At 45.0% G+C, this 10,000-nt stretch overlaps 1 long non-coding RNA gene across 1 annotated transcript in view; it reads right to left on the bottom strand.

Annotated features, from left to right (window-relative positions):
- LOC122258102 (uncharacterized) overlaps window positions 1–10,000 on the bottom strand; it is a 212,528-nt gene that overhangs the window by 188,248 nt on the left and 14,280 nt on the right. The window contains exon 2 of the long non-coding RNA XR_015192007.1: window positions 1,979–2,034. This is a non-coding gene — a long non-coding RNA (uncharacterized LOC122258102). The remainder of the gene's footprint in view (window positions 1–1,978; window positions 2,035–10,000) is intronic.

The raw sequence follows: 10,000 nt of genomic DNA, 5'->3' as shown, positions 1-10,000 counted from the left end.
TAAATACCCCCCTCCCCCTTTACCCATTCCTTTCCATATTTCTTCCTATTCTTCTATCACATTCCCTCTGCTTCCCTTCCTCATTCCTGGCCAGGTATTCTGTTCTTTCCTCTTTCCTTCTACCTTCTCGCCTCCCTGTCTACCCTGCCATTCTACCTGCCTGTTGGTCTGTTAACCTGCGCTTGAAAAATTCCTCCTCCTTCGCCACCCGTCAACCCTTCCATCCTCATCGCGAATGGAGCGAGGAGGGGAGGAGGAAGGGAGGGGAGGAGAGGGAGAGGGGGAATGGGAGGGGAGGGAGAGGAGGTGGAGGGAGGGAGGAGGCGAGTGGGAGGGGGGAGGGAGGGAGGAAAGGGAGAGGGGGGGAGAGGAGAGGGAGAGGGAGGCAGGAGAGGGAGAGGGGGAGGGGGAGGGAGAGGAGGAGGGGAGGTGGAGGGAGAGTAGGAGGGGAGGTGGAGGGAGAGGAGGAGGGGAGGGAGAGGGAGGGGGAGGGGGAGGGAGAGGGAGAAGGAGGGGGTAACGAGAGGGGGAGGGGGGGATAGAGGAGAGGAGAGGGAGAGGGAAAGAGAGGGAGAGGGGAGGGGAGGGGGAAGGGATGGGAGGGAGAGAGAGGGGTAGAGGGAGGAGGAGGGGGGAGAGATGGGTAGGGGGAGGGGGAGGGAGGAGGGGGAGAGGGGAGGGGGGGAGGAGGGAGAGGGAGAGGGATGAGAGAGGGAGAGGGAGGAAAGAGAGGGAGAGGGAGGGGGAGGGGGAGGGGGAAGGGAGGGGAGAGAGGAGAGGGAGGGGGAGGGGAGAAGGGAGGGAGGGAGGGAGAGGGGAGAAGGGAGGGAGGGAGGGAGGAAGAGAGGAGAGAAGTGAGTGGGGAGGCAAAAGAGGGAGAGGGAGGGAGGAGAGGAAGAGGGAGAGAGAGGGGGGAGAGGGAGGAAGCCAGACAGACATAAAGAAAGTGAGGAAGGGAGAGAGAGGAGGGGGAGAGGGAGGGAGAAAGAAGGGAGGATTGAATGAAGGAGGAGGGGATGTGAGGAAAGGAGAACCTGACAGAATATAAGTGTTACCCAAAGAATAGATAAAGAAAATGGTAGCTTGCAGAATCCAGAGAAAACGGTTATTTTTCAAGGTAAATAGCATTAACTTCGCTATTTTGAGAAAAAAATCAACAATGCTTAATACCTCTTTAAAAACACATTCATGTCAATACCTACTCATTAGAGAAAAAAGAAACATATAACTAGAAATAAAATCTAGAATTATAGTCTTTCCTTAAATACGGACACATTACAATTCAAGGGCAGCTAAGTAATCAAAATGATCCTGAACATAGGGTGGTTTGCTTCTCTTTGTCGATAAAACTATATAACCTAAATTATTTGAATACAGTAATTTAACCGATTGCTGAATGGTAGAGGATATTAAATGCCATGTGATGGTGATGGGGTTGGTGATCCTGGTAATAGTGATGCTGATGTTGATGTTGGTGGAGGTAATGTTGCTGTGGTGGTAGTGATGATGGCTATGGTGATGGTGGTGATGAAGATGATGATGGTGAGAATAGTAATGATTATAGTGATGTTGAAAATGGTGATGATGACAGTAATGATGATAAAATATTTGCATTATATTCTTTTCACACATCACACCTGTCCCATATTATTGTTATTTTTCCCTTCAAGGAGCAACACCTTTTTTGAATGACACCCTAAACCCTTATTCACCATCTCTGCCAGCGCCATCTGTTGTGCTCAAACAGAACTAGTGTCTTAATACCAGTGGAGCAGATGGCGTCCATAACTCTACTCCTTTTTCTATTCCACACAAGTTTCGGCAGTTGCCACTAACTGTTAATTTCCTTCCCATCCTCTCTCCCGGGTGTTCATCTCTTCTTTCCAGAAAACAAACCCGCAAAACGCCAACAACAACTTCCGCACAATAATTCCTTGAACAAAGAACACTCCACGAAAGGTGTGATTTGGGGACTTACCTTATTATTTGAATTTCTGGAATCTGACTTGAAGTCTTGTCTACTCGCACTCCCATCTGGAATGAAAAGAAAAAACAACGTTAAACACAAACACATTTTATTCTACAAACTTCTACTACAAGATTAATCATCTTCGCTCTCTCACGCAAACATAATAATAAAAAAAAACTTTGGTGAATTATACAAATGATGTGGATTCCATAACGGCCGTGTAATTCCTTTTCACCCGAACTCCATAAATCATGATTTTCTTCGGGGCGTGACGGCCACGGAGAAAGAAAGAAAACGGAAGTTAGTGGAGACTCCAAGGGAGACTATGTTATAAAGGCCCTTCGCTAAGTAGCTCGACACGGAATTCTTCACACTTTCAAGCTCAGAAAAGGATATCTGGAAAATATATCTTCATCACTCTTGCGTAAAAATGAAAAAAAAGGAAAAGATCTACATCAGCCTTACGTTGAAAAAAAACAATAATATATATATAAATTATATATATATATATATATATATATATATATATATATATATATATATATATATATTATATATATATATATATATATATATATATATATATATAATATATATATATATATATATATATATATATATATATATACATTATATAATATATGTATATATACATATATATAATATATTTATTATAAATATATGTATATATATATATTATATATATATATATTAATATGTGTATATTATATATATATATATATATATATATATATATATATATATATATATACACACAACACACACACAAAACACAACACACAAACAAACACAAACACAAACACACACATATATATATATATATATATATATATATATATATATATATATATATATATATATATATATATATGAGTATGTGTTGTGTGTGTGTGTGTGTGTGTATGTGTGTGTGTGTGTGTGTGTGTGTGTAAGTGGAATTGAATATTTCGTAAAGAAAGAGATTATAAGCCATATAACTAATCTTCCAAGGGCTATTTTCAGGGTCAAATATGCCAGTTTTGAATGATCGAGAGTTGATTAAAAGAGAAGCATAAAAAATAAATGGGAATAATTACTCTTGAAAAAAGTATGAGGTAAAAGATGATTCAAATAGAGAATCCATCGGAGCAAACGGAAAAAAAATAAAACTGCAAATCACGTGAAACAGCGACCAAAGTGACCAAAGGTAATAATGAGACCAGAGAACGTTTTTTTTTTTTTTTTAATCAAGGCTGTAGAACACACAATCGGACGTTTTTGCTGTTTTTTTTTTTTTTTCTTCTTCCGCGTCTCCCCCTACCCCGTCTCTACTCCTCTCTCTCTTCGTGTCCCTATCCTTCTCCATCTCTCTCTCCCTATCTCTCTCCGCCTTTCTCTCCTCTCCTCTCTTCCTCTCTCCATCTCTCTCTCTCCCTCTCTTCTTCCCTCTCCCTCCCTCTCTCTCCATCTCTCTTCCTCTCTCCCTCTTTCTCCCTTTCTCTCCCTCTCTCCCCCTCCCCCTCCCCCTTTTCGCAATCGCTGGCGGGTCGAGCCGACGGTCCCGGCGTGGATCCCGAGCCGTGATTTCCGTCCGACTCCGCATCTTCCGGAGCGTCAGGAAACATGCTAATTAACTCCCCAAAAGCCCCTGCCGAGGGCGTTGCATCACGAGCCTTACGGACAGCTGCCGGAAGGGTCACTCGGCGCGCCCTCGAGCGGCGGATCCCTCGCGGCCGGAGCGGTCATGCACAAAACAGCGAATAAGCCATTTGGCGTCCGTCGCTAAGGGCCGCTATTGCATGACAAACGAGGACTGTTATGGCTAGTTATGTTAATGCGATGACTTGCCATTACGAGGTGACGCGGCGGGCAGAAAGGGCGCGCAAGAGGACGATTTAGTGGACGAGATTCAAAAGTCCCCTCCCCTCCTCCTCCCCCTTCCCCCCCGCGTTACTCACCCCCCTAAAAAAAATCTTCGATGACGTTATGCAGACACGTAACAACGCGCCCCTCGCGAAGAGGCGCCTCGCTCCCCGCCCCTCCTGTGTTACGCAGACGAGGACACCGCCGCCCGCCCGGAGGATCGTTGCAGGCGCCGCGTCGCAGGGGAGTGACCGGAGGGAAAACCAGCTGGTCGTTGCGGGGTAGTTGGCGGAATGGCGAGTCGTTGAGGTCGTCGTAGCGAACGGCACGACACGACCGCCACGTTCGTTTCAATTGGAGTGACGCTGTTCGGCATTTAGGATCCTCTGTCTTGCTTCCATGTGCACCAAACACACACGCCCACGAACACGCACGCGCACACAAAACACGGTAGTTAGTGATGAGGGATACTTTCACTAAAACTACTGAAAAAATACACAACAAACATGGACATACCACTCATCTCTAAAAGACTCGCGGTTCCAACTGCACCGCATTTCACTCTATAAATGAGATCAAACATCGCCACAGTAACCAAGAGTCAGAATCTTGGCGTTTCGAACTTTTAATGAATGAAAGTTAGAAACGTCACGATTCTTACCCTTTCTTACGTTGGCAGCGCTTTATCATATGTGTGTGTGTGTGTGTGTGTGTGTGTGTGTGTGTGTGTGTGTGTGTGTGTGTGTGTGTGTGTGTGTGTGTGTGTGTGTGTGTGTGTGTGTGTGTGTGTGTGTGTGAGTGTAGAAAGAAAGAAAGATTGTTGATTGATAGTTCTTGATTCACTACGAAATCAAATAGCTAATTGCGGTAGAAATACTGCTAAAGATACCTCCACAGAAACACAAACCAATCCACAAACACACACACACACACACTCACACACACACACACACACACACACACACACGAATCAAATCCGACCAACCCGCGGGCCGATACATTGCTACAAGGATCCGCCCACACTGAACGCAAACCAATCCAGCACACACTTGCTCTAAACAAACGCCAAGGGTTGACACGGCAGAAACAAACCGTGGACACACAAACGCTATTTCCTTTACCTGTGGGATCCCCCCCCACCCCCACCCTACCCCCACACACACTCTGTCTCTCCTACCTGCAGATGCTCTCTTCCCTTCATCTGCAGGATCCCCCTCCCCCTCCTGGCTTCCCCTACCCCACCTACTCGCTCTGTCGGAGCTGTTCCCCCTCAGTCCTCTTCCACTCTACCCCCTCCGCCATACCCCCCCCCCTTCCAGACCCCCTCCCAAGCATCTCGTGACGGGAGGATCTCAGCGCCTCCTCCAGACAATCGCAAGACAAACACGCCGGGCTGTTGACACTAGCTGGACCTTTGCCTTGGCTTCGAGTCCCTATCTCTCTCTCTCTCTCTCTCTCTCTCTCTCTCTCTCTCTCTCTCTCTCTCTCTCTCTCTCTCTCTCTCTCTCTCTCTCTCTCTCTCTCTCTCTCTCTCTCTCTCTCCCTCCCTCCCTCCCTCCCTCTCCAGACGTCCAGTAGAAACGGGAACCTACGACGCCATTGGCTCATAAACTGATCCAATTACCCGGCGTGAAGGACCATTACCCTCTCGTATTTACGGCCGAAAAGCATTATAAAAAGAGAAAAAAAAAGAAATTGAGAGAAAAATCGAAACAAAAAAATAGGGAATATAAATAAATAAAAAAATAACAGCGATAACAATAATAAGAACAATGATAGTGACAATGACGCTGATGTTTGTCGAAACAGTAATGGTGACGTCTATGATCACAATTACAATGGTAACAATAACAGCGATGACTATGATAATAACGATATCAATTATACTGATGATGATAACAATAACAAGAGTAACAGCAATAACAAAAATCATCATCATCCTCATTACGGTTCTTACCACAACTATCATAAAAGGCGAAAAAGGCGGGTTTGAAAAAAAAAAAAAAAAAAAAAAAAACGGAAAACGGCCGTAGATTTAAAGCCAAGTAATTCCCTTGGAGGAAGTTGACCCGAAACTTCGTCTCCGGAACTTAAAGCTTTCTTCGCTCAACCGGATCTCCCAAAGCGCGGAACGACCACACGAACAAACTCGCTCATCAATGAACAAGATTACAAATTTCAAAATGCTAAAAAATAAAGAAATTAACAAATAAATAAAATAGTAATGATGATGATGATGATAATAATAATAATAATAATAATAATAATAATAATAATAACAATAACAACAATAATAAAGATACGAATCATTAAAAACAACATCGTTCGGTTACAATACGAGCGCCATTTTTAAATCCCCCATTAGTGCCCCCCCCCCCCCCATTAATGAAATGCTTAACCGGCCGAGTCGAAGCCAGTGTCCGGCTTCGGCGCGGGACTTCCTTGTGAAAACGTGCGAAAACGGACGCGGCTTTTCCCACGGCGGAAGCAAATGGGGGGGGGGGGGTGATAGAGGGGTGGGGGTGCTGTCGTACGCCTGGCAACGTGGCTGCCGATTAATTAAGGGACGCAATTTGTAAACACTAAAGTGATGAAATTCTTTTTTTTTTTTTTTTTTTAATACCAAGTAGTAATGCTGTTAGCGACAGCGATCAGCAAGGGTGATGATGAAAAATGGCCGACCGAAAAATGAATAATAAAAACTAAAACGCAACAACCAATCGACCCCACACCAAAAAAATATCACAACGGTAATAATGAATGAGGATTATCATCATTATCAGTACTGTTGTTGTCATCACTATCATGGCAATGAAAAAAATGGTAATGATAACAATAATAAAGACAATTATAATTACAATAACAATAATTATGATTATTATCATTATCATTATAAAGATAATGATAATGATAATAACAACAGCAATAATGACGATGATGAAAACAACACTACGAGTAACGCAGTTCGCAGCCATCGTCCGCAGCACAAGAACGACAATCACCGATCGATCGCACCATCACCTAGGTGACCCCCCCCCCCCCCGCCAGTTCTGTTCCCATCATGTAACACGATTTTCTCAGCCGCCGCCGCCGCCGCCGCCGCCGGGAACACTGCCCTCGCGGAACGGAGCCCAGACAGGTGCGCGCAGGAGCCGGGGGAGGGGGAGGGGGGGTGGGTGTACACTTGCTCCTGTCCTTTGGCGTATGGATATATATATATATATATATATATATTTATATATATATATATACATATATATGTGTGTGTGTATATTATATATATATATATATATATATATATATATATGTATATATATATATAATATACATTACACACATCTATATATATATTTATATATATATATTATATATATATTTATATATACTACACTATATATGTATATATATATATATATATATATATATATATATATATATATAGAGAGAGAGAGAGAGAGAGAGAGAGAGAGGAGAAGAGAGAGAGAGAGAGAGAGAGAGAGAGAGAGAGAGAGAGAGAGAGAGAGAGAGAGAGAGACAGAAGTGTGTATGTGTATACATATAAATCCCCCAAAACACCTACATCAGAAGCGTAACCAGCAGGCAAATCAGCAGGGAGAAGGGCTCGGCTCAGAGCGGCTTGGTCAGCGCCGTCGGACCAACAACAGCTGTCGTCGGGCGCGACCGCTGGGCGACGCCAACCTCTTCCATTAGTCACCCTTCGGCCGAGGGGCCTAGGCCTACTCCTCGGGGAAATGACCGCGATTGTAGACCTAGTCTTTACTATAATTTAAGACCGACGTCGCTATTTGTTTACCGAACCAGATGCTTCGCTCGACACGCAAAGGTCAACAAACCGATCTCATCTTTGGGGCGAACAGGAATAAGGAAGGAAGAGTGGGAGGGAGGGAGGGTGAGAGGAAGAGAGGAAGAGAGAAAGAGAGAAAGAGAGTTAGAGAGTGAGAAAGAGAAAGAGAGAGTTAGATAGTGAGAGTGAGAAAGAGAAAGAGAAAGAGAAAGAGAAAGAGAAAGAGAGAGAGAGAGAGAGAGAGAGAGAGAGAGAGAGAGAGAGAGAGAGAGAGAGAGAGAGAGAGAGAGAGAGAGAGAGAGAGAGAGAGAGAGAGAGAGAGAGAGAGAGAGAGAGAGAGAGAGAGAGAGAGGGGGGGGGGGACAATTCATTGACCTCCGGGACATCACGAACTCGTTTCATTCAACGCCTCACTGGCGCCGCGTTGAAATAAGAGCACATTCGCATGAGCTCTTTCGCGGCCATGGTTGTTAATTAAAGGGACAGGTAAATAACGCAAACAAACAAACAAACAAACAAAAACTCTTCAGTGAACGGGTGGAGACTACTTAAATCTGGGTGAAAATTGGATAAAGACGAAAAAAAAGTTCTTTATGCAAAGTTGACACTTACAGCATTCCATATCCTTCTTCCTCTGCCTTCTGCCTCTGAGTCCCATTAATTCGCTATCGCTCTTTCTCTCTCTAATTCTCTCGCTATTTCTCTCTATCTTTCCCTCTCTCTTTATTTTTTTCTTTCCTTCTTCCTTCCTTCTCTCTCCTGATACATCAAATATGAAGGAGAAAGTACGGGGAGAGGAAGAATAAGTAAACGGTGGTGAAGGGATTAGATAAGATAAAATGGGGGATTAAAGAAGAAAAAAGAATGAGCAAATGGAAGAAGTTCAAGTATAAGATGGAGGCGGAGGAGACAAGCAAGCATGGAGGAGGAGGTGGACAGTTCCGATGGTGAGAAGTCGAGGTGGTGGTGGAGGAGGAGGAGAAGGAGAAGCAGAAGGAGAAGCAGAAGCAGTAGCAGAAGAAGAAGAAGAAGAAGAAGGAGGAGAAGTTGGAGGAGAAAAAAAGGAGAATAAGAAGGGGGAGGAGGAGGAAAAGAAGGAGAAGAAGAAGGGGGAGAAAGAGGAAAAGAAGGTGGAGGAGAAAAAGAAGGAGAAGAAGAAGGGAAGAAGGGGAGGAGGAGGAAAAGAAGGTGGAGGTGGAGAAGAGGGAAGAGGAAAAGAGGGAGAAGAAAAAGGAGGAGATGGAGGTAGAGGAGGAGGAGGAGGAAAAAAAAGAGGAAGAATAGGAAGAGGAGGAGGTGAAGGAGAAGGAAGAGAAGAAGAAGGAGTTGGAAGAGGAGGAGGTGGAAGAAAAGGAAGAGAAGGAGACAGAGGAAGAGGAGGAGGAGGAGGAGGAGGAGTAGGAGGAGGAGGAGGAGGAGGAGGAGGGGGAAGAGGAGGAGGAGAAAGAGATAGAAGAAGAAGAGGAGGAGGAGAAGGAAGAGAAGGAAGAGAAGAAGGAGACAGAGGAGGAGGAGGAGGAGGAGGAGGAGGAGGAGGAGGAGGAGGAGGAGGAGGAGGAGGAGGAGGAGGAGGAAGAGAAAGAGACAGAAGAAGGAGGAGGAGGAGTAGGAGGAGGAGGAGAGCGGAGCAGAGGTCCTCGAGGGGGTGTTTGCACGAGGGCAGCCGAGCGTCAAGGAGCAAACTCCGGGCGGTGAAGGATGACGAGAACGACTCGCCCTCCAGCTTGATCGCAGGCCGGTTCCCTCCCTTGTTCCCTCCCTCTGTCCCTCCCTTCCCCCTTCCCCCTTCCCCCTTTCCTCCCTCCTTCCCTCCCTAAATCCCTCCCTGCTCCTCTTCTCCTTCTTCTCCTCCCCCCTCCCCTAATCCCATCCCCTCCCCTCCCCCTTCCCTTCCATTCCCTGGCACTGGCTCGGACCTCCGATGGCATGGGTATGTGAACAACAGTACCCGCACCGATCGCTGGGCCCCGTCCGTCGCCGCTAACGGTCTCGGCGACTCGGGTGTTGTGAGTCCAAACACCGGCTGAGTGAGCGAGGGTCATGCCAAGAGGCTTTTTCCTCGCTGTGTGTGTCCGTCTGTGACACATGCGGTGTTAAGATAGAGAGATAGAAGGTAGAGATATGTAGATATCGAAATGTTGAAATAAGAAATAATCAAATATCTGTGTATTAGGTAGATAGATTGATAGATAAAGATATAGAAATATAGATAGATAGATTGATGTAGATATAAAAACATAGAAATATATGTACATACATATATAGATAAATTTACAGATGGATAAGCAACATAGAAATATACCATTATGTTTACATATAGATAGATAGCTAGATAGATAGGCATAGATATAGAAATGTATATG

Source organism: Penaeus japonicus, unplaced genomic scaffold, assembly GCF_977035675.1.
Source record: "Penaeus japonicus unplaced genomic scaffold, GWHDUDI00000001_assembly GWHDUDI00000021, whole genome shotgun sequence".
Lineage (NCBI taxonomy): Eukaryota > Metazoa > Arthropoda > Malacostraca > Decapoda > Penaeidae > Penaeus > Penaeus japonicus.
Note: the sequence above shows the minus strand (reverse complement) of the source record. Positions and strands in the feature narration are given on the sequence as shown.